The 23,252-nt window shown below is 44.0% G+C and overlaps 1 long non-coding RNA gene across 1 annotated transcript in view; it reads right to left on the bottom strand.

Annotated features, from left to right (window-relative positions):
- Positions 1 to 367: 367 nt before the first annotated feature.
- Positions 368 to 23,252, bottom strand: part of LOC148149668 (uncharacterized) — a 162,009-nt gene continuing 139,124 nt past the window's right edge. Inside the window, exon 3 of the long non-coding RNA XR_015757551.1 lies at positions 368 to 513. This is a non-coding gene — a long non-coding RNA (uncharacterized LOC148149668). The remainder of the gene's footprint in view (positions 514 to 23,252) is intronic.

The following is a 23,252-nucleotide window of genomic DNA, read 5'->3' as shown; positions in this document are numbered from 1 at the left end:
CTATGCCTCTATTCTTCCCACCAAAGTGCATAACATCACATTTACCCAGATTGTATTCCATCTGCCACTTCTTTGCTCACTCTCCTATCCCATTCAAGTACCTCTGCAGTGTTCCGACTTCCTCAACACTACCTGTCCCTCCACCCACCTTTTTGTCATCTGTAAACTTAACAACAACTCAGTCCCTTCATCCAGATTATTAATGTTTAACCGGAATAGTTGTGGACTGACCCCTGTGGAACTCCATTAGTCTTCAGCTGCTATCCTGAAGAAGACCCTTTGTCCTTACTGTCTGCCTTCTGATAATCAGCCAATCCTCTAACTATGCCAGTATCTTGCTTATAATACCATAGGCACTTATCTTATTTAGCAGCCTCCTGTGAAGTATCTCGTCAAAGGTCTTCCGGAAATTCAAATGGATCAGTTAGAAGACAGAGGGTGGTGGTAGAAGGTTGCTTTTCAGACTGGAGGCCTGTGATCAGTTGAGTGCCACAAGAATCAGTGCTGGGTCCCCTGCATTTTGTCATTTATATAAATGATTTGGATGTGAACATAAGAGGAATAGTTAGTAAGTTTGCAGGTGACACCAAAATTGGAGGTGTAGTATACAGCAAAGAAGGTTACTTCAGAGTACAATGGGATCTTGGTCAGATGGGCCAATGGGCTGAGAAGTGGCAGATGGAGTTTAATTTAGATAAATGTGAGGTGCTACATTTTGGAAAGACAAATCAGAGCACGATTTATACACTTAATGGTAAGGTCTTGGGGAGTGTTGCTGAACAAAGAGACCTTGGAGTGCAGGGTCATAGTTCCTTAAAAGTGGAGTTGTAGGTAAATAGGATAGTGAAGAAGGCATTTGGTATGCTTTCGTTCATTGGTCAGAGTATTGAGTACAGGAGTTGGGAGGTCATGTTGCAGCTGCACAGAGCATTGGTTAGGCTACTTTTGAAATAGTGTGTGCAATTCTGGTCTCCCTCCTATAGGAAGGATGTTGTGAAACATGAAAGGGTTCAGAAGAAATATACAAGGATGTTGCCATGGTTGGAGGATTTGAGCTATAGGGAGAGGATGGATTGGCTGGGGCTGTTTTGCCTGGAGTGTCAGAGGCTGAGGGGTGACCTTAGAGAGGTTTATATAATCATGAGTGGCATGGATAGGATAAATAGACACAGTCTCTTCCCTGAGGTGGGGGAGTCCAGAACTAGAGGGCATAGGTTTAAGGTGAGGGGAAAAATTTAATAGAAATGTAAGGGGGGAACTTTTCCACACAGAGGGTAGTGTGTGTATCGAATAAGCTGCCGGAGGAAATTATGGAGGCTGGTACAATTATAACATTGAAAAGGTATCTGGATGGGTATATGAGTAGGAAGGATTTAAAGGGATATGGGCCAAATGGTGGCAAATGGAGCTAGCTTAATTTAGGATACCAGGTCGGCATGGATGAGTTGGACCAAATGATTCAATGCTGTACATCTCTATAACTCTATGACTCTAAGAATGCCCAACAGTGAGCCATGTCCCCAGATGGAATCTTATAAGTTGAATTTTGCTGCGGGAAATAGTCTTATTGACTCAGCAGTTTATTTAAGATCTATCTGAATACAGTACATGCAGATCAGTTAGCACATTGCAAGCCATTTCTTTTATCCATTGATAAAAGGAAACTGAAAGGTCTGATACTATTGGAATATTGTTCAGAGGTATACAAGTTTGACTTCACTCTGATTGACCTTTTGACCTGGCAGCCTTTTGTTGGCCAGATTTGGCTAGTTCAACAAGGTTGGCAGATGGGTCAGCTCCTTCTCAGAGAGTGAGAAATGAAACAATGTGAAAGTCCTGTGACAATGAAAGCTACCTCCTCTGACATTGTAGGTGGCAAAGAAGTTCAAAATGAGGACCCTCAAGAATAAAATTTACCAAACGAAATCAGGCTGAATGGAACTTCAATGGGGCAAATAAAAGACTTTAAAATCAAGCAGAAGTGACCAAGGCTGTTTTTAGTCTGATAATATTATTGAAATACAGATCAACCATTAGTGCCTAAAACTGCACAACAGTTTTTTTATATAATTAGCAAATATAATGTTACAAAATTACAAAGGAATCATTATTGATTATAATAGTTATAATTTTATATTAGGTGGCATTTTTTTATAATTAGTAATAAAGGAGTACAGAAAACTGGGAAAACTTCAAACCCCAAGGTATCTTATGCCATCACCTTTTTAAGTGAAGCTGACTTTGTATAATTAATTAATTACTCCTAAAATAATACATTAAGGTGTGTTAATATTTTCGATAATGCCTATGTCACATTGTAATCTGATGGGGATCTGGGGAGAAAATTGGATTCCATGTTGCCATATGAACTGCCTCATTCATAATGAACAGTATTTGCAAGTGGTGCCAAGATTGATAGATCATGCTTTAAAAATTTGTGATAGGCCATTCATTTTTATTATTAGATGCGTAGCATTTTGTTCAAGAATTTCGCAGCTTGTATATCCAGAAAGACAAAATTAATTTATGAATCAATGTTAATCTTAATTCAAAATTGAAATTTCTAACAATGCAGTCAGAGTCCTGTCAATGTGTTATTGTCTATCAGATGTGCAGATTTGTAATCTAATGTGTTACAACTGAGTTTTATATAATGGTTTTTCTAATGCTGGATGTTAAAAATGAATTTCAGGGCTGTCTAAAATGGGCTCCCTTAACATTGTAGTGGTATAGTTTTGCTTTGCATTACTAGGCAATTTAAGGTGCATGTTAAATACTAAAACTCTCTAAATGAAAACTTAGTTCATGAGGAACTAGTTACTAATCATTTTGAGCAGCAACATCGGGTGCCACAACAGTGCAGGTCAGCAGTGTGCAATTTTGTTATGTTTTCCCTTTATTTTACACTCCAATTATATGCTGAAAGTTCTATTTCTTTATTAGATCCTTAACCTACCTGCTAGCACCTTGTGGTGGTCTGAAACTATGCTTAGTGTGTGGGAGAATATATACATGTGTTTAACTGTTCCCGTTGAAATACAAGTGTTCTACAAAGCAAGTTTGAGGTGTCGTTTGCACATTCCTATCTTCACTGCATTTGCTGTGGATCATTTTGACTTGTCAGTGTGCAACAGGCTTACCAGCCTGTTGGGTAGGTACCATGGACTCATTGCCAGCTTTATGATCAACCTTTCAGAAGGTCTGCCTTACCCTGAGTAGGAGGTTGGAGAAAATGCTGGAAATCACATTCTGGTTCTGGTAATTCATGGAAGAGAATTCTAGCAGTTTTGCCAATATTGAGCAAACATTGGCAGAATTTGACCAAGGCAATCAGACATTCCTTTAAAAAGAACCTCTGGGATCTGGATTGCACTGCCAGAGAATGCAATGGGGTTATTTTAGATTCTTGCTTTTCAAATGTAAATTGGATAATTATCCAAAGATAGCAGAGCCAGAGGGGAAAAAAGCAAGGTGGTGTATCTAACTGGTAGCTTTTACAGAGTGCCAGCACCAACATGATGGGCAAAGTGGTCTCCTTCTGTGCTGTGGCCATTTTATAATTCTATCATTCTATGGCCATTGCTGATTCCCAGAGTGAGTTAGAAAAACAAGAACACAACTTGGAAAGAATCAGATTGGAAATCAGATTAAAAAGGAATTATTAATTTGATAGGAAGACATTTTGAGGATTGACTGTAGATTTTTGGATACACCATTTCAAGGAAATAAGAATTGCCTCAAATGCCAAAGCAGTATCATTATGTTTGATTTTATCACTGGCTGTTGAACTTCAAACGGGATTGTGAGGTGGTTAAAATTGCGTGGCATGCTGCCTTCAGCATTCCCACTTGTCATTACTGTAACCATGGGGTCTTCCTGCAGTAGTGGAGTCTTCCCTACATGTTGACATAGGCAGCACTGATATTTAATGACAGGTTCCAATGAACGAAGTATGATCTTAATACCATTATTATTGTTAGCAATGATGTCCAGCATTGTACTTAATGGTGAATTCAATGGTTGAACCCCAGCTATTCATAATATATATGGCTGATTTGAATGAGAGAACTAAACGTAATATATAAAACCTTACATATGACACAAAGCTGGGTGGAAGAGTGAACTGTGTGGAGAAAGCAGTGATGCCAAGTTCAGTCAGTGGAAAAATGCATGACAGATAGAGTATAATATGTGATGTTACCCACTTTGATAGTAAAAACAGAAAGGCAGATTATTACCTGACGAGCGATTGCTTGGGAAAGGATGAGATGTAGCGAGACCCAGGTTTCCACGTCCACCAGTCTCTAACAGCAAGTATGTGCATGGTGTAGAAGGAAAATGGCATGTTGGGAAGGATGTACCCAATGACCAGGGAGTCCAGATCCAAGGTCACAGTCTAACAATTTGGGAGTGGCTATTTACGACTGGAACAAAGAGAAATTTCTTCACCCAGAGAGTGGTGAGCCTGTGAAATTCTCTGCCACAGAAAGCGGTTGAGGCCAAAACATTGAGTGTTTTCAATGAGTTGGATGTGGTTATTAGAGCTAAATAGATCAAAGGGTGTGTGAGTAAAGTGAGACCTGGGTACTGAGTTGGATGACCAGCCATGAACATATTGAATGGAGGGGTAGGCTCAAAGAGTCAAATATGCCTGCTCCTACTTACCATGTTTCAAAAACCCGACTGTCATGTTGCAGCAAGGCTTGGAAAATGTGTAAAATTAATATTTAGTTCCCTTGTCAGCAGGAAGAGTAGGAACGGAAGCAAAGGAAAGTCTTGGACCACATCCAGCTCGAGACTCTTACCCTTCAGAGACCACAAGCCCCTGAACCACCCCTTCCCCACCCAACTCAGGCATTTCCAACAGCCTCTGGTAGTGGCTTCTGCTGCCTGAAATCCTGTTTCTATCTGACCACATGGTAGCAGAACTGCTGGGTTTGGGCTTGAAAGTGAAACATCGGAGTTAAGTTTCTGAGGAAAAACTGGGGAGTGCTGAAAACTTTGACACCCTTCTTGGAACTCACCTGCACAAATCCAACAGCAATAAGTTTCTGAAATCCTGTGGCTTCAGATTGAACCTCAGGCATATTTCAAATTGTTGGGAAAGCTGTTTTTCTGGTTTCACTCTATTAGCAGCAGTTCCAGTTTTCTCCCGGGAGAGGCTGGCTGTTTGTGGCCTGCGTTCCGTGGGTGCCATTTCACATCCGGTGCCTTGGCTCACCATTTGACCATAGCCTGGAGTTCATCAAAACTGAGCCTAATGCTATCCTCATCTGACTTCTATGTGTGTCCTCTTCCAGCAAGAGTGGATTTGGATCAGACAGGACCTTTGGCCAACTTTTCCTTCCCTCATATAGAGGCCCTAAAACTAATAGTAGCTTCTTTATTAACACACAGCTTAAATCATACTAACTCGGCAGCAGTCCAGGACAGAGTCTGGAATTTTCTTGGTTTGCATAGCTCTATTTCACTCTAACCCACTGTCTTACCAAACAGCTATTCTGCACTACTAAATGACACAAATCTGTATAGGGCACAAAAGAAAGTGATTTTTTTATTTTACCTATTGCTATTTATATTTTGCTTAGCAACCATCTTATCTAACCTTATGGCTTCAACCTATATTAAGTGCTGGGCATTTAGACAGATGTAATACCTGTCGTTTAGAGAGATTCATTCTGCTGAGCTAACGTAGAGCCATTAATACTAGGGAGAGCTGGGGGAGGGGGATGCAGTAGTGGTTGGGGGGAGATGAGACATTGGAATTTGTCGGGAATATGGCAACAGTGTGTCGAACATGACCAATGCAATATTATCCTAGCCCATTGTGATTCTTTCTCTTAATTTTATTTTTGAAAGGTATTTGTCAATATAGAAGCTGTGAGCTCTCAAAACACAAGTCCGACAGAAAAAGAGTTGCAGTGGAGTGCTGATGCATGCCCCAATCTGCAAAGAGTTTCCTTCTCTCTCCCTAAGTATGTGTCTCTGCTGTGCTGTTCACAGCTGCAATTCACAACCTTGGCAGTAAATGAGGGACTGGGTCAGTGAAGGCAGCTGTAGCCTATCATCCAGGGAAGTGAGTGGTTGCTTGTGTTACCAGCCAAATCACCCACCACCAGCATGCAATCAGCACAAGCCAGCGATTGCTGTTTCTCTCGCCCTCTCCCTCTCTCCGTTAAATCAACATGTGCTTTTCTCAGCACACTGGAAGCATTCTCTGTTTGTTTAGCAGTTTGAAATAATATGAGCGGTAAGATGACGGCCATTTCCTCCTGAGTAAATTTACAAAGGGTGCGAGTGCATTTAATGGTTTATAATTGCAGTCAAAGGAGGCAATTCATGCAACATGGGTTTGTAAACAGCCTGAGCAAACAGATCCCAAAGTCCTTTGACAATGCTAACCCATCTGACATCGCTAAGTGCTAAGTAAAACATACCAGGAAGCAAAATACCAGTGCCTGATGCCTCACTCCGGTGTCTGATTACTGTAGTAATTATTCTGTTTGAACTTGAACTGGTCTTCTGGTCTAATCCAGATTTTGGGCCAAATCTCATGTTTTTCTGCTGAAGTGCAAGTTATAGAATCATTGAGATGCACAGCATGGAAATACACCCTTTTGTCCAACCAGTCCATGCCGACCAGAATCCTAAATTAATCTAGTCTCATTTGCCTGCATTTGGCCCACATCCTTCTAAGCCTTTCCTATTCATGTAACCACTCAGAGCATTTTAAATGTTGCAATTGTCATGTTCGAGTTGCTTGGAGGGATTCTCACCATGAGGCCGAGCAGGATTTCTCGCCACATCTTACCAAATCTCCCTCACTCACTGACTACCTACCCTACCTTATTGCATCCATCACTTTCGATTCTACCCCTATCTTGCCAAGCACCATTCCAAGAACAACTCATGACTCAACAGATATCCAACAGAAGACTGGCATCCACGATGCCTGTGCTATCTTTAAAAGGTTGTGGGGCACTCAGACAAACAATGGCATTCTGTAGCTGGCCTGCTCACTCAAGAACAGATTGTGAAGATATCGGAGAAGGGGAAACTGGCACTGCCATTCTCCACCAGGGACCTGGAAGACCTGATCAAGGGGATGGAACAAAGGAGGAGGGTCCTCTTCCAGGAGCACTGGCAGAAGAGATTGCAACAGCACGCCCCGGCAGTCTAGCCTGAGCTCGTCAACCACCTCAGTGCCATATTGACAGTGAGGGACAACAGCTAGTAGTACCATAGGATAGTCAATGAACTTCTCCACTCTGCCAGGGTAAGGGTCACATTCTCCTCTTTGCAAACTCTCATTCACTCTATCCCTGCTACCCGCTCTCGCTATCGCCTGAAACATCTTCCCTCACTCACTCTCACTCCACTCCAACGCCCAGGCCAGCCTGATGTCCATGCTGTCTACTCACTTCCTCAGGACATCTCACTACTTCTCCACCATCTGCACCCGCTCTAACCACCACGCCACTGATTTTTGTCTCACTCAATCCATCCCACAGTACAGCTGAAAGGGTTCAGCTGAGTAGGGAGGTGCCCAGCGACAGAGTCCTCGCTCCCAATAAGGAGAGAAATTTGGCCCTAGCAGGAGAATACTGGGACCACTTCTGTCGGGTTGCAGAGATATCCATATCCTCAGCCACTCTTCATTAACCCCTCTGTCGGTCCCATTCATTGTACTCCACTTCTAGCCTCTGGCTGCAATGCCTTCTCTTTCTCTGTCTGTCTCTCTCTCTGTCTCTCTCTCTCTCTCTCTCTGACTTTTGTCTTGCAGGTACCACCAGCATCTCAACTTCCACCTCCACCGTGAAACATCTGGCTCCCTGAGAAGCCATCTCCTCGATCTCTGAGGGAGAGAGTCCCAATGCCTCAGAGGAAGCATTGCCAAGGCTGCCTCCTGCACCCCTCACCAGCCCAAATAATGATACTTCAGTGGACCATTAGTTTTAAAAACTTTGGGTGCTCAAGCTGGTGAGTATCCTATTGGACAGCTCCATAGCTGGCTGAGGAGGAATCTCCTCAGCTCACTGGCATCCAGAGACCAGGCACCTACTCAGCCCCAGCAGGAGAGGACACCGTAGTACCAGCAATCACGGACTTCATCCACATACACAGGGAGGATATGGGATTCTATCTCCATGCTATGGAGAGCCATGCCCTGCTGGAGAGGTGCGTGTCCCCGCACTCCATTCGCTTCGAGATTGGTCCTCAGGACCAAAGACATGGAGACAAGGGCACAGGAACATGGAAAGCACTCCAGTGCCCCTTTCTCAAAAAGAGACTGGTTAGTGCCAGGAGACACTCAATTAGAGGAGGAACCACATGCACATCTCCCAGAATTCTCACTCAGGATACTCTGTAGAATCTCTACAGTGTAGAAAGAGGCGACTTGACTCATCAAGTCTGCATCTCACTTCGCAGAGCATCGTACACGGGCTAATCCACCTAACCTACGCATCCATGGACACTATGGGGAAATTTACCATTGGCAATCCACCTGTTGCACCTACCCAAACTTTATACGTCACTGGACCTGACCTTATGTTGACCATGTCTTTTACCCATGCAGGGCCATTCCCATGGTTCCCACACCAAACTTTGTCCCCTGAGGTAAACTGAATATCTCACTTAGCGGAGTGTTGAACATCTTTGGACTGTGGGAGGACACTGGAGGATCCAGGGGAAACCCAGACAGACATGGGAAGGATGTGCAAACGCCACCCAGACAGTTGCCCAAGGGTGTAATCAATCAATCCAGGGTACCTGGCACTGTGACACAGCAGCGATAACCACAGAGCTACCGTGCCCACTAGAGTTCACTAAGTCCTTCAATTCCACCTTATCTCCTCCCTCCAATTCTTGGAAGTTCACCCTGAGGAGGGTCCATTCCCCTCAGGCAAGAAGACTCTTGGCACCTCTATGTTTTATGACTTTGAATGAATTAATGAATGATTTTGTTGTAAGAGTATTGTACAGTAAGTGTACAACAAAATACAGTGAAAAGCTTTCATCTGTCACCGCAATTCAGCGCCATTTTGAATAATTTAAGAATAAATTAAAAAAGAAAGAGTCCATCAGTACTGAGCCAGCTAATCCCCTCAATGAAGCCTGCGCCACTATTCCTCATCCATCTCTTCACCACAGTCTATACCGGACCCAACCAACAGTGAAGTTGCCGATCCTCAGGTGCCATTTTCCACTGCTGGGACAATACTCCACCACCACTACTTCACTGACGCCTGTGCTAAACCAACCAACAGCAGAGTAGCATCTCTCACTGCTGGGCTCACCTTGTCGATGGCACTGTGATGTGACATCACTTCGTTGCTATCTGTGCTGGACCCAACCAACAACCACTGGGCCTACCTCTACAATGTTGGCTCCACCGATGCAGCAGCTACCAATTCTGATGCCAGGTCCTGTGCTCAACCTGGAAAGGTAAAGAAGGGCTTACTCGAGGTCCGTGCTGGGCCCACTGTCCTCCACTCTGGGCTTGCTCAAGATCTGCATTATGCTTGCTCGAGGTCTGCACGCTGGGCTTATGGTCATGCATCCTTTTGTACCAACCCTGTGTTCTCTTTACAATTTACTTTCCCACCTATCTTCATGTCGTCAGCAAATTTGAGACCTTGCCTTCCATTCGTTTATCAAAGTTGATTATATAAATTGTAAACAGTTGTGGTCCCAGCACTGATCCTTGTGGCACACCACTCATTACACCTTGCCAACCACGAAGTATTTAACCTACTCATTGATTTCTGTTAGCCAATCAATCTTCCATTCATGCCACTATATTACCCCCTACCCTGTGAATTTTTATTTCCCACAGTAATCATTGATACGGTATCTTATTGAAAACCTTTTGGAAATATAAGTATCAGGCATCCACTAGCACCCCTCTATCTAAAGCATGGATCACCTGCTCAAACTCTCAAATATTGGTCAAATATGATTTCATATTCACAAAACTATGTTGACTCTGCCTGATTGTCCTAAAATTCTCCAAGAACTCTGCTATGACTTCTTAAATAACTTCTAACTGTTTCTGTTTGAGCTTTGTTAAGCTAACTGTTGTGTAACTCCCTATGGGTGACATGGTGGCACAGTGGCACAGTGGTTAGCAGTGCTGCCTCACAGTGTCAGAGACCCAGGTTCAATTCCTGCTTCAGGCAACTGTCTGTGTGGAGTTTGCATGTTCTTCCTGTGACTGCGTGGGTTTCCTTCCACAGTCCAAAAATGGGCATTTTAGGTGAATTGGCCATGCTAAATTGCCCATAGTGTTAGGTGTGGGGTAATGGGTCTGGGTGGCTTGCTCTTTGGAAGGTTGTTTGGCCGAAGGGCCTGTTTCCACACTGTAAGCAAACTTTCTGTTCCTGTTTGAATAAAATAGTTACATTGACTATCTGCCAATGCAATGGGACTGTCTCTGACTAAGGAGAGTTTTGGAAAATTATAACCAATGCCTCAAGTACCTCACTAACCATTTCCTTTAAGACCCGCAGATGACCTCCATCATGACCCGTGGACTTGTCAGCTCCTCACAGAGTCTGACTAAATTCACATGCCCACACCACCTCGTGAGTGAACCTTTTCAGGTGATTTTGGTGAGTTGAGGTTAGGAGAGGCAAATTCACAGGTTATTTTGAGTATTGACTTACTAACATTCACTGTAAGCCCAGCCGCTCCCAAAGCCACCTCAATTTAATCTCTTCACACTCTATCCCTTCTAAGGATTCCATTCCAATTTCTCCAATTCTCCATCATTGTTCATCCTATTTTTTACAACAATGCATCCAATGTTTCTTCCTTTTTCTTCAACCAAAGATCCCATCCAAATATCAGGGTCCTTGACCATATCTGACCTAATTCCTGTACTTTGTCCTCACCCTCTTCCTTTCTTCCCAGAACTACAACAGGGTTCTTCTTCTTCTTCTCATTTTCCAGCCCACAAGCCTCAATAGTCAGAGGCTCATCCTCTGCCGTCTCTGTGTCCTCCAGTGGGATGGCACCACCAAACTCACCTTCCCCTGCCTTCCTCTCCTCTGTTAGCTTTCTGAAACACCCTGATCCACACCTCAATCAGCGGCCCAGTACCTTGGTCCCTTTACCACAGCATTCAAACACACAAGGTGTATCATTTGCCCTTTCACCATGATGGCTCAGTGGTTAGCACTGCTGCCTCACAGTGCCAGGGACCCGGATTCAATTCCAGTCTCAGATGACTGTCCATGTGAAGTTTGCGTATTCTCCTCGTGTCTGTGTGGGTTTCCTTTGGGTGCTCCGGTCCTCCCTCAGTCCAAAGATGCGCAGGTTAGGTGGATTGGCCTTGTTAAATTGCCCATGATGTGTCCAGGGATGTGAAGGCTAGGTGGGTTAGCCATGGGAAATGCAGAGTTAAAGGGATAGGGTGTGGGGATGGGTCTGGGTGAGGTACTCATCAGAGGGTCAGTGTGGACCCGATGGGCTGAATGGCCTACTTCCACACTGTAAGGATTTTATGATTTTGGAGACTCTGAAGCATTCCCTTTGGTTATGGATGTATTTGTACATTTTTCAATTCATTCTATTGTATTCACTGTACTCAATTTGGTCTCCCCTGCAGTGTGAAGACTAAACAAAGACAAGGCGACCATTTTGTAGAACATGTTCACTCAGGTCACAAGCAGGACACTGAGTTTCCATTGCAGTTGCTTGCTTCATTCATCACCTTGCTGTCACACTCACATTTCTGTTCATGGCCTTCTGTAGTGTTCCAGTGAAGCTCAGCATCAGTGTGAGGAACAGTACCCTTCACCAGCTTATGGAAGCACAATGGAGTTCAATAACTTCAGACCAGGAAATCTGGCTCCAGTTTGAATTCAGATTTTGTTGCCATTTATTAGTCCGCGTTTTGTTTTTATGTTTTTTGCTTTTGAACAGAGCTGTTCATTATTCTTCCAATCACACTCACTCTGGACAAATGTTTTGTTTCTTTCCTACAACTATTGCCATCCTCTTTGCTTTTTGTTTCATGAAGTCAGAAGTCACACGACACCAGATTATAGTCCAACAGGATTATTTGAAATTACAAGCTTTCGAAGCATAGACCCTTCGTCACCTGATGACCTTGTCCACCCCAGTCCAATACCGGCACCTCCACATTTTGCTTCATGACATCTTTTTATTTCTCCAAACTCCTTTTGTTCTTTCTCACCCTCCCCGTTTCAGTGGCCTAAGTTACTCCACATTTCTAGTATCTTTCATATACAAAAAGTCTCATGTTCAGCACATAGCATTGAGTAGAATCATGCCTTTTCTACATGAAATGTGGAGGGTGAGCCTTAGAGTGGGAGGTACATCTGCTGAGGGGATTGGCCCTTTACTCTTTTAAGCCCATTGTATATGCATTTATGGGATAAACCTCCTGGGCTCCAATGACTCACACCATATTTACTTAGCACCTGGACAGTCTTTGTAGGCCAAAACCATCACTCCACATGATGTTCAGCATTTTTTGCAACTCCCCAAATTCTGAAGCAAACACAACAAGGCTGAAACGTCGATTCTCCTGCTCCTTGGATGCTGCCTGACCTGCTATACTTTTCCAGCACCACACGCTCGACTCTGATCTCCAGCATGTGGAGTCCTCACTTTCTCCGCAACTAGAGCTAGGCAACATTCAGGCTTAGGTTGATAAGTGGCAAGTAATATTTGTTCCACACAAGTATCAGGTAATGGCCATCCCAACCAAGACAGAAACCAACTATGGCCATTCATTTGACATTCACTGGTATTACCATCACTGAATTTTCCACTGTCAATATCTTGGAGGTCACCATTGATTAGAAACTGAACTGGACTCACAATAAAAATACTGTGGCTACAAGAGCAGGTCAGGGGCTGAGAAAATAAGGTGAATAACTGTGACCTCGACCCCGTGGGCGGCACGGTGGCACAGTGGTTAGCACTGTTGCCTCACAGCGCCAGAGATCCGGGTTCAATTCCTGCCTCAGGGACTTACTGTGTGGAGTTTGCACATTCTCCCCGTGTCTGTGTGGGCTTCCTCCGGGTGCTCCAGTTTCCTCCCACAATCCAAAACAATGTGTAGATTAGGCGAATTGGCCATGCTAAATTGCCCGTAGTGTTAGGTGAAGGGGTAAATGTAGGGGAATGGGTCTGGGTGGGTTACGCTTCGGTGGGTCGGTGTGGACTTGTTGGGCCGAAGGGCCTGTTTCTACATTGTAAGTAATCTAATCTAATCTAAAACCCCCTAGAAGGAAAAAGGGTAGCAGACACATGGGAACACGACCAACCACAAGTACCCCTTCAAACCACACACAAAACTGACTTGGAAGTATATCACCATTTCCCCATTACTCTTGCAGGATCAAGAGCCTGAAACTCCCTTTCTTAATAGCATGTGGATTTCCCTACAGCATACAGACTGCATTAGTTCAAGAAGGCAGCTCACCATCACTTTGAACAAGCAACAAAAGCTGGCCTAACCAGTGACGCCCACATCCCAGAAAAGAATAAAGAAAGTGAACACATTGGCCTTTGATATCTTCCTCTGGGCTCACAGATGTCTTTACTTTTCTAAGTGTTTCTGAAACATGTAATTGGGAGTGATTTCTATTAATAAAATGGCTATAACTACTTTGCTTGATTGTGAAACACAAGTACATTTTTGAGTTGCTCATGTGGTTCATGAGCAATAATATTTCCATTGCATTTCCTGCCTAATCTTAACCTTGGGATATATGTGGCTGAGTTAGAAATCAGAGTAAAAGTGAGTAAATTCAGAAGCATCTGATTCAAATTTGCCCTACTTCCCTTGTGTAAACACAGCCAAGATTGAGTAATTCAATCCTCTTTACTAGATTCTTCTCTCATTCCTCCTACAGATATCAGTTGTCCCCATCAGCTGTGTGAGGGGGTGGATAATGGTTTGGGTCACAGACCTTTCTGCAGTCAATGCTGCTTTGTTAATAGACCCCTGAAGGCCTAAATCGAGCACTCTGAATCAGGTTCTCCCAGCTTCCCGTGCTCTGGGAGTCACACCTTACCCTATTAGATCATCAGTGGCAATGACTGGATCTCACCCAAACAAATTAGAGTGACTGGTGGTCTGCAATTTGAGTGTGTGATCTAGAAAGCAAACTGTCAACTTCTCAAACACTCAGGATGCCTGTGTAAAGTTGGAGTTAAAACTATGAAGTCGCCGAGACTAAGCTTGTATTATGAAAGATTCAGGGAGACTAATTGTGCTGTTTAAGATGATTGGATCTATTTCAACAGATTTGATCTATTAATCAGCTTGTAACTATATCTTCTGTTTTGACAGTCTAGAAAAAAAACATAAAATTAGAGCAAGATAGTTCAGGCACACTGTTAAGAATAATTTTCAGGGGCAAAAAATCTGCATATTGCTTTGCAAAAAGCTATTGAGGCAGAGGGAGTCAATTGCAAATTTCCAAATTAACGGTGATAGACTTTAGTTAGGCTAGGATTACAGAAAAATGGTGCAGACCAGTTATGATGCAATCGCATAATGAGACGGGTTTGAGGGGTGAGCGGCTAATTCCTGTTCCCATATAGCTCCAAAGTCTTTTTTAACTAAAACGAGGGCATTAAACAGAGAATTGCACAGGGCCATTAAGATCGTCTTCATAGATAAGCAATCTATGAAAAGTTGTGTAGAGGGATTAAGTTCTATGGACTAAGAAAGCCTTCGATAATATGGCACTTTAGAAACAAATGGAGCTATAGCTAAAGGTCAAATACATTCCACTTACAGCAACTTAAAAGGCCTCGAATATCAGCAAGCTCTTGTTTGCAAGAAGAAAAATCCCATTGTGAAGAATTGCTACACAATTATCTTTCCTGTGTCTATAACAATAACATTTCCTTTAACTTCAATGGCAATATGGAAACATAACTGCATGTGGCTTACAATAAAATGTTGTATCAGCATAATGTTGATTGTCAAATCAGATTGGATATTCCTTGCCAAATTGAGAAACCAAGTTGAAAGACTAGGAGAGAATATAACATGAGAAACATTTTTTAATGGCTAGGTGATGGTAAACTTGAACTTAAATTTGGTGGCTTATGAAGACTGAGGACTGTAAGGATTCAAAATCTCTATTCTGATATTAAAGTTACACTGCAATCTTACACAGGAAGAAATAAATGAGGCATGTAAGGAATATATGCAATAGTCTTAGGTGACTTTAACTATACTTAGATGAAGAAAGTCAGATTGGCAAAGATTGAAAGTGAATTCGTACAGTGAGTTTGAAGCAATTCCTAGGTATGCCTTCACACCTACCAGGAAGCAGCTAATCTGGACCTCATAATGTGCAGTGAGACAAGATTAATCAGTAATCTTGTAGTAAAGGAGCTTTGAGGTAACAGATCATGACATGATAGAATGTCATGTTCAGTTTGTGGGTGAGGAATGTGGGTCTAAAACTAGTATTTTAAAGTTAAATGATGGTAATTATAAGGGCGTGAAGCCAACTTTACTAAGGCAAACAGGGAAATTATGTTAAAGACAGGACAGTAGAAATGCAATAGCAAAACATTCAGAGATATTCAATAACTTTCAGCAAAGATTTATCCCAATGATTAAAAAAAGACTCTTTGAGAAGGATTCAGCATCCATGGCTAAATAAGGAATTTAAGGGTAGTACCAAATGAAAAAAATTTTTACAACTTTGCAAAGGTTCGTAACAGATCAGAAGATTACACAGATTTTAAAAACCTGCAATAATTGACTAAAAATTAATAGACTGGTAGAAATTAAAATATGAGTAAGATATCTAGACAGGTATAAAGGGCAGTAAGAGTTTCTTTGGCTTTTTAGAAAGGAAAGTTAACGAAAGTGAGAGTCTGGGGAATTAATAATGAAAACCAAGGAAATGGTGGATCCATTGAGCAGATGTTTGTGTTTGACTTTACTGTAGAAAACTTAGAAAACTCCATAAAAACTTGAAACTCGAGACAAAAGGGAAGGATGAAATTAAAAATAATCACTTTCACAGGAGAATAGGTATTCTTAAACCTAAAAGTTAACAGGCCCCCAGGACCAAGGCCCAAAGTCTTAAACAGATTGGCTGCAGAGATAATAGAGGCATCACTTATAGTCTTCCCGACTTCTTTAAGTTCTGGAAAGGTCCCAGCAGATAGGAAAGTTGTAAATGTAAATCTTTTATTTAAGAAAAGTGGGGCTTGAGTGGGGTGGGACGAGCAGAAAGGAAGAAAGTATGGGCTGAATTTCACACAGTTTTGTCCAAATCCAAGTTGTGTTGCATTTTTTAGAGAGATTTCCTCATGGGACCTAGCAAGTATTCTCACTGTATCTAACCAGACTCGCCTCATTAACGACCTAATGCCTCTTTGACACATCTGCAGTCATTGTTTTTACCCATCTTACTACGCACCATTCCCAAAACAACTCACCACTCAGCACATATCCCAGAATTCACTGTCATTGCTTGTACCTATGCCATCATAAAAAGCCTATTGTGCAACTAGACAAACACTGCCAGTCCAGAGCTGCCCTGCACCATTCCTGATATTTGCCCCAGACATGGTAGCCAGGTGGAAATTGGCACCTTGCTGTGCAGACAGGGACCTGGGGTTCCTACTGGTTGGGGTGGTGTACAAATGGCATTTCCTCTTCCTCTGGAATGAGCAAAGCTGATCCCAAATTGTCATCTGGATTAAAGCAGTCTCAGCCATCTGGGAAATATACAGCAATTTAAGAACCATTACTATCTCCACTCTACCACTGTAAGTGCCCCTTCTGATGCCTCACATTCACTTTATGTCCGGTACTGTAGCCACACTAAAGCTCACGCTCTACCACTCTAACTATTGCCCGCCACATCTTCCCTCACTCACCTCTCACCGAACCCAATCCCCGACTAATCCTGCATACCTTCTGCACTGCCCACTCACTCACTTGGGACACCTCCCTATCTACACAAACAGCTATGGATGTGCCACTCAATTTCCTCTCCCTTAATACCTGCCTCTCTCATTCCAGAAGGAAAGGGCAGAAAGAGTCAAGACAGATGTGGAGAGAGTCCTGAATCTAACTGCCTGAGTGGCTGACTGACTGTTCAAGTGCCTTCTGGATCAGTGGTGCTGGAAGAGCACAGCAATTCAGGCAGCATCCGAGGACAGGCAAAATCGACGTTTCGGGCAAAAGCCCTTCATCAGGAATAAAGGCAGAGAGCCTGAAGCATGGAGAGATAAGCTAGAGGAGGGTGGGGGTGGGAGAGAGTGGCATAGAGTACAATAGGTCAGTGGGGAAGGAGATGAAGGTGATAGGTCAGGGAGGAGAGGGTGGAGTGGATAGGTGGAAAAGGAGCTGGGCAGGTCTGACAAGTCCGGACAGGTCAGGGGATCGAGTTTCTGGAGGTTAGAAGCTAGGATGAGGTGGGGGAAGGGGAAATGAGGAAACTGTTAAAATCCACATTGATGCCCTGGAGTTGAAGTGTTCCGAGGCGGAAGATGAGGCGTTCTTCCTCCAGGCGTCTGGTGGTGAGGGAGCGGCGGTGGAGGAGGCCCAGCACCTCCATATCCTCGGCAGAGTGGGAGGGGGAGTTGAAATGTTGAGCCACTGGGCGATGTGGTTGATTGGTGCGGGTGTCTCGGAGATGTTCCCTAAAGCGCTCTGCTAGGAGGCGTCCAGTCTCCCCAATGTAGAGGAGACCGCATCGGGAGCAACGGATACAATAGATGATATTAGTGGATGTGCAGGTAAAACTTTGATGGATGTGGAAAGCTCCTTTGGGGCCTTGGATGGAGGTGAGGGAGGAGGTGTGGGCGCAGGTTTTACAGTTCCTGCGGTGGCAGGGGAAAGTGCCAGGATGGGAGGGTGGGTCGTAGGGGGGCGTGGACCTGACCAGGTAGTCACGGAGGGAACGGTCTTTGCGGAAGGCGGAGAGGGGTGGGGAGGGAAATATATCCCTGGTGGTGGGGTCTGTTTGGAGGTGGCGGAAATGTCGGCGGATGATTTGGTTTATGCGAAGGTTGGTAGGGTGGAAGGTGAGCACCAGGGGCGTTCTGTCCTTGTTGCGGTTGGAGGGGTTGGGTCTGAGGGCGGAGGTGCGGGATGTGGATGAGATGCGTTGGAGGGCATCTTTAACCACGTGGGAAGGGAAATTGCGGTCTCTAAAGAAGGAGGCCATCTGGTGTGTTCTATGGTGGAACCGCTCCTCCTGGGAGCAGATACGGCGGAGGCGGAGGAATTGGGAATACGGGATGGCATTTTTGCAAGAGGTAGGGTGGGAAGAGGTGTAATCCAGGTAGCTGTGGGAGTCGGTGGGTTTGTAGAAGATGTCAGTGTCAAGTCGGTCGTCACTGATGGAGATGGAGAGGTCCAGGAAGGGGAGGGAGGTGTCAGAGATGGTCCAGGTAAATTTAAGGTCAGGGTGGAATGTGTTGGTGAAGTTGATGAATTGCTCAACCTCCTCGCGGGAGCACGAGGTGGCGCCAATGCAGTCATCAATGTAGCGGAGGAAGAGGTGGGGAGTGGTGCCGGTGTAATTACGGAAGATCAACTGCTCTACGTAGCCAACAAAGAGACAGGCATAGCTGGGGCCCATACGTGTGCCCATGGCTACCCCTTTGGTCTGGAGGAAGTGGGAGGATTCAAAGGAGAAATTGTTAAGGGTGAGGACCAGTTCGGCCAAACGAATGAGAGTGTCGGTGGAGGGGTACTGTTGGGAACGTCTGGAGAGGAGAAAACGGAGGGCTTGGAGGCCCTGGTCATGGCGGATGGAGGTGTAGAGGGATTGGATATCCATGGTGAAGATGAGGTGTTGGGGGCCAGGGAAACGGAAGTCTTGGAGGAGGTGGAGGGCGTGGGTGGTGTCTCGAACGTATGTGGGGAGTTCCTGGACTAGGGGGGATAGGACAGTGTCGAGGTAGGTAGAGATGAGTTCAGTGGGGCAGGAGCATGCTGAGACAATGGGTCGGCCAGGGTGGCAGTCCTCGGATGCTGCCTGAATTGCTGTGCTCTTCCAGCACCACTGATCCAGAATCTGGTTTCCAGCATCTGCAGTCATTGTTTTTACCTTGTTCAAGTGGCTGACAGTTTCCAAACCCCTGGACTGGTATTAGAGGCTGCCCTTGACTTATAGTGCCAGGGCTCCCTGGGCAAAGGCTGTCTACCTTGACTGGGATCTGCTTACATCCATGACAACCTTCCTTCCTTTGTATTTGCATTAAATAGTAAGGCAAGATAGAGGAATGTGAGGCTTATATCTGTAATGGGGCAAAGAGCAAAAAAGACAAGCTATGCAAGGCAGAGATGCTGTGAGGATCCAGGTCGGCTCAGATTGAGTGAGTACTATGAAACTGGCAAAGAGCCCTGATAGGCAGCCTCGTCAAGTCCATGAGCAGGTTGCATGTCTCAGAAGACGCAATACCCTCATTATAGCATTACACTAACAGAGCTCAAGATCTAGCACTGAAGTATAGAAGCACTCTGGAGGTAGCTCAGAGATGTGCCATGATGCTTCTTAGAGGTTGGCACTTATCAGATGCCAATGTCTGTCAAGGTACATGAATAGGAATGATTTAGTGGGATGTGGGCCAAATGCAGGCAAATAGGACTAATTTAATTTGGGAAACCTGATTGGCATGGGCAAGTTGAACAGAAGGGTCATTTTCCATGTTGTATGACTTTTTGACTCTATGTGGGGTCCATTTGTCTGGTACCCATGGACTGTGCCCTGAGAAGTTGGTGCCTGGTTTCCAAAATGGTGGTCCTTAGGTGCAAGTTCGAATTTACCAGGTAAACTATCCAGCTTCCATGTTGAACTTATTCCACATCTAGCTTGATCAATGTATTTGTTAAGCAAGCTGAATATTAATAATGTGGATTTGGCATTTAACAAGCAATAATTTTCCTTACTTGGAACTCCTATGCTGCTTGTGAAACTCAAAAAGGTGGTGCTCCCGATATCGTGATAGGTTTCATTGGACATGTCTGATTCTGCCCTGAATGGTGTCATAGCCTGGGTTGCTGAGACCCCTATGAGCCAATTAGCAAATGTTTGTCATCGGAGAATTGTTAGAATCCATTATTGAAGAGATTAACACAGGATACTTAGAAAACCATAATGATATCAAACTGAGTCAGCCTGATTTTGTGGAAGTGAAATCATGTTTAAATATTTTTTAGAGTTCTTTGAGGAAGTAACAAGCAATGTGGATAAAGGGGAAGGTGTAAGTTTGCAGTATTTGGATTTCTAAAAGTCTTTTGGTAAGGCTTCATGTCAAAGGTTACTACACCAATAAGAGGTCATGGTATAACAGGTGATATATTACCATGAGTAGAAGACTGGTTAGATAACGTGAACCAGAGAGTAGGAATAAATGAATCGTTTGACATACCAAAGGCTGAAAAGATCAATCCAGAAAGGTCAGGTTGCTTGGGGAGAATGGACATTTCTTTGTTACTTTTTACAGGCATGGGCATCAATTATAACAGCAAAGAGTCAGACACTAATATTAAGGTATGGGCCACTTGTATATAAACAAAAGCTCTGGAGTTTTAGCTGCTGAGTTGTCCTCCATGATTATACAAGAGCGAATAATTACAATTTAACCCAATGGTTTTCATAGCTGGCATCTCAAGAAGCAAATCATTTGTGAGTTTTGATCACAACTCCAAAACAAGACATCTGTAAAGGGTGAGATAAAATAAATAGAGTAAGAGGAGACTTGTCCGGAATGTAGACTTGCCTCTTGGGAAATGCTGGTGAATGAAAAAGGCAACTTTTTTTATTCACTCATGGGACATCGCTGGTTGGGCCGATCGTTATTGCCTATCCCTGGTTACCCTTGAGAAGGTGCTGCTGAGTTACCTTCTTGAACTGCTGCCATCTATGTGCTGCAGGTAGATGCACACTACACTGAGGGAGTGAATTCCAGGATTTTAACCCAGTGATACTGATGCAAAACATTTCCAAGTCAGGATGGCGATAGGTTCAGGGGAACTTGCAGGTAGTAGTGTTCTCATGTATCCACTGTGTTTATCCTTCTGATGATTGTGGGGTGCTGTCTAAGGATCTTTGGTGAATTTCTGCAGTGCATCTTGTACATAGTACACACTGCTGCTACTGCGTGTCGGTGGTGGAGGGAGTGAATGTTTTTTTGGATGTGGTGCCAAAAAAGTGGGCTGCATTGTCCTGGGTCATTTAGGCTTCTTGAGTGTTGTTGGAGCTTCACTCATCCAGGCAAGTGGGGAGTATTCCATCACATTCCTATCTTGTGCTTTATATCTTTGGAGAGTCAGGAGGTAAATTACTCGTCACAGTATTCCTGGCCTCTGATCTGCTCTTAAAGCCACTGAGATTCTTTCACGACTGTGGACTTCAAAATGTCACAATCTTACCCCTGGCACAGACTCATGTAGCAACATAGATCTGAATTCTACTTTAAGCCGTTGCAAATTCAGTTAAGTTATTGAAGTTACTTCTTCATAAATGTTAACAATGGATAGAAAGCACTGTCGTCTTTGCAGTGTAGGCATGGAGTATAACGACTAAAATAAAGTAGTGGGCTACATGGTCAGCATCAGTGCTGTATATTTAGAATGAAATAAATGCATTTTGACAAATGCTCATGAATATTACTTTAGTCAAAGCAGCTATTGCTATATGAATACTGATTGTTTTATTTGTTTACAGGTTGCAGAGTGACATTAGATAGATACAATTAGTGGTCAACCATAATGAATCTCAGAAAATGGTGGGAGACCATATTACTGAATTCTTGTAGTCCTTTTGGTGATGTGGTTACTGCAATAGTAGAAAGGCAATTAGCTTAGAAACACCTCCATTATAATCACAAGGGCTGGTTCTCTGAACTTCGAGTTGCTGCGTCTCCTGAAAGAGCCTCATCATTGCCTGGAGTCCAAAGATTCAACACTACTTTAGTGGGCAGCACGGTGGCACAGTGGTTAGCACTGTTGCCTCACAGCGCCAGAGACCCGGGTTCAATTCCCGCCTCAGGCGACTGACTGTGTGGAGTTTGCACGTTCTCCCCGTGTCTGCGTGGGTTTCCTCCGGGTGCTCTGGTTTCCTCCCACAGTCCAAAGATGTGCAGCTCAGATGAATTGGCCATGCTAAATTGCCCGTAGTGTTAGGTAAGGGGTAAACGTAGGGGTATGGTGTGGGTTGCGCTTCGGCGGGTCGGTGTGGACTTGTTGGGCCGAAGGGCCTGTTTCCACACTGTAATGTAATCTAATCTAAAAACTATTGGTACCATCATAGAAATCCAAACCTGCCACCAACTGGAGGGGTTACTTGGTGGGTCTGCCATATCACGACCTCAACTCCACCTCCTTGAAATGAAAATATGCACCAGCTATGTGTAAAATTATGCCACCACAGAACACGATGATGAATTGAAGGGACTGTGTATTCTGCAATAAAAAGCATTTGTCCTATCTGACAGCAAAAGAATGGAGCCCCATTGAACTATAAAAATGTGTGAGATGATAAATCTGAGCAAGTGTTTAGATTAGATTAGATTACTTACAGTGTGGAAACAGGCCCTTCAGCCCAACAAGTCCACACCGACCCGCCACCCACCCATACCCCTACATTTACCCCTTGTTACCTAACACTAGGGGCAATTTAGCATGGCCAATTCACCTGACCTGCACATCTTTGGACTGTGGGAGGAAACCGGAGCACCCGGAGGAAGCCCACGCAGACACGGGGAGAATCTGCAAACTCCACACAGTCAGTCGCCTGAGGCGGGAATTGAACCCGGGTCTCTGGCGCTGTGAGGCAGCAGTGCTAACCACTGTGCCACCGTGCCGCCCACGAGCTGGGCAAAATCTGATTTTTAGCTGCTTCGAACAAAATCTGATTTTAGTTTGTATTTAAAGGTTGCAATTGTTGGGCGAAACAGCTATCAGGGTTTTGAAACTTGTCAGTGTTAATCTGACTTTGGTATATGAAACTGGGGAAGAAATGCTGAAAATATATTAATATGCATCCATTTAATCAGAATGGCTGGTCGGACTGAAAATTGGCTGCAGTAATTAATCAGGCATTATTTTAGCTGTTTTAATTGCCCTGAGAACAATATTTGGGGAGGCAATTCCTTAGTGGTACTGTATTGTCAGTGGGCTGGTAATCCAGAAACCCATATAATACTCTGGGGGCCCAGGTTTCAATGTTGCAATATCAGACAATGAGACTTGAATACAAAAATTAAGATTTTATAAA

Source organism: Chiloscyllium plagiosum, unplaced genomic scaffold (genome assembly GCF_037043375.1).
Source record: "Chiloscyllium plagiosum isolate Xiang-an unplaced genomic scaffold, Cpla_swu_hap1 HiC_scaffold_7, whole genome shotgun sequence".
Classification (NCBI taxonomy): domain Eukaryota; kingdom Metazoa; phylum Chordata; class Chondrichthyes; order Orectolobiformes; family Hemiscylliidae; genus Chiloscyllium; species Chiloscyllium plagiosum.
This window is presented reverse-complemented; position numbering and strand designations above follow the sequence as displayed.